The sequence below is a fragment of the Balaenoptera borealis genome (genome assembly GCF_965194805.1).
Source record: "Balaenoptera borealis genome assembly, chromosome: 17".
NCBI classification, from domain to species: Eukaryota; Metazoa; Chordata; class Mammalia; order Artiodactyla; family Balaenopteridae; genus Balaenoptera; species Balaenoptera borealis.
In genome coordinates this window covers 14,359,133-14,361,162 of record NC_138876.1, presented here as the reverse complement: position 1 = coordinate 14,361,162, position 2,030 = coordinate 14,359,133, and the positions used below count along the sequence as shown (strand labels likewise).

The window sequence follows — 2,030 nt, the reverse complement described above, 5'->3', positions numbered from 1 at the left end:
CTAGAAAAGAAGTTCCATCCACATGAAACAATTGAATAATGAAGAAATTTAAGCTAAAAGAGTATGGTATATACAGTAGGTGTTATAGGATTTCAAAGGAAGGAGATTAGCTGCAGGGATTGGGTTAGGTTGAGTTTGGTTGGGTTGGATTGTGTTTGGTTGGACTGGATTGGATTGGACTGGGTTGGATTGAATTGTATTGGATATATATAGCTTCTTCCAAATGTGTAGAATCTGAGATGAATATAGATTATAGCTAACTGAAGAAGGAAGAATACTGATCAAAATGTTGACCTGAGGTAGCTGCGAATTCAATGCTCATGTTTAAGGGGGCAGCAGAGTTGTTTCAGACGTTGTGAGCTGAAAGATCCTCCTCATTGTCACAGATCAATTATGAGCTCCTCAGAGAGGCTGACCCTGTTCGCTCCTGGGAGCTTCCTTCCACAGTATCTTGTATGTGCATAGCCCTCACAAGACTGCTTTGTGTTGTATATATCTGTCCTGTGTGACTGAACTCCCTGAGGGCAAGGATTATTTTTTGCCAATACCAAGCATACAACCTGGCACAAAGTAATGATAAAAATAACAATAGCAGCAACAATTTACAGTTATATAGCATTGGTTTATAATAAAATGTATACATGATAAATAACGTTTATCGGATCCTTACTATGTTCTATCCATTGTTCTGATTATTAAGTCAATCTACCTTTGCTGAATATTTTTTGTTGAAATTGTGTCTGTTGAATTTTGCTATCCTATGAAGATTATAACACCTAGGAAATTTTTAATTCTGTAGGCCCTTTCTGGACATGATCTGCATTTTAATTCTGCAAAAGCTGTTCACACACAGAAGAGTCTTAGCTCTTAGCCAGTGCCAGAGAGTTTCAAAACTAGGATTCCCTCAATGGTAACTTGACCCAACCAAAGTGCTAGCATTCAGGACAGGCCACTCAACCCAGGAAGAAACTAAGAAGCATTCAGGACAGGCCACTCATCCCAGGAAGAAAGTAAGAACAAAGCTAGGTACCCATTAGTAGTAGAGTAGACCCCAAAACAACGTGCACGCACACACACACAATCCTGTTAATTCCAAGCCAAAGAGACTGAGCCTGCTGACCCACTTCTTTTTCCGTTTGGAGTCTAAGACATGTCCGAGTTCACAGATGAGGCCCCTCATAACCCCGCCTGTGGGCTGCTTGGTGGGGCAACAAGTCGGGAGTTGGCACAGACACATATGCAGACACTGTGACTGCAGAGCTTCCAACTTAGAATCAACCTTCTTTTGCAGGTTAGGGAGGGGATCTCCCATGTACCAGCTCAGCCACTCCAAATACGCCATCCCAGAACAGTGCAAGTAAAATAATCCAGGCAGTCCAATAAGCATTTCAGGCGGGCAACAAATATTTGTAAAATATTTGCTACTAACTTTTAAGAGAAAAGTGCTTTTAGAAAAATGTCGAGGCTTAATTGAAAAAGCACATAGCAATCAACTTTTATTCCCAGCTGGCGTAAAACTGTCTGTCAGCCAAATTTGGGTTGCCTGAAGACAGACAAGTGACTAATATTAGGGCTGTGTGTGGCCAGGCCCAAGTGTATTTTCTGACCACAAAACCATGTCTGGATTCTCCTTTGTAATTACCACACGGCCTGCTATAATTGTAACATTTACTTGCTGCCTTTGACATGGAATTCAGGGTCCAAGGCTGTACCCCAAGCTAGAGTGAAGTCCTCTGTGTTATTTGCCTAAAACCTATAAAATCATCATTGTGTGAGACGTGTGTGTGTCTGTGTTGCCGCATCTGTTAAATATGTTAAGTATATCCTTGTGAAAAGTATGCCCACTCCTGCCTTGTTGGATGAAGCACTTTACTAGTGGGATGCTTATTGAACGTGCTACCACTACATGCCAAGGACATTTTAGAATCTAGGGAACAGCAATGAACAAGACAACGAAGTCCCTGCTTTCCTGGAAGAGGACAGGAGTAGGGGAAAGTAGAAGAGAGGGAGACAGACAAGAAAGTAGCACT

The 2,030-nt window shown here is 41.7% G+C and overlaps 1 protein-coding gene and 1 long non-coding RNA gene across 7 annotated transcripts in view; one reads left to right on the top strand and one right to left on the bottom strand.

Moving 5' to 3' along the window:
- NSMCE2 (NSE2 (MMS21) homolog, SMC5-SMC6 complex SUMO ligase) overlaps nucleotides 1-2,030 on the top strand; it is a 222,642-nt gene that overhangs the window by 207,318 nt on the left and 13,294 nt on the right. The window lies entirely within an intron of this gene.
- The window catches only part of LOC309614578, a 47,238-nt gene that overhangs the window by 40,616 nt on the left and 4,592 nt on the right, over nucleotides 1-2,030 (bottom strand). The gene's annotated exons all lie outside the window — the stretch shown is intronic.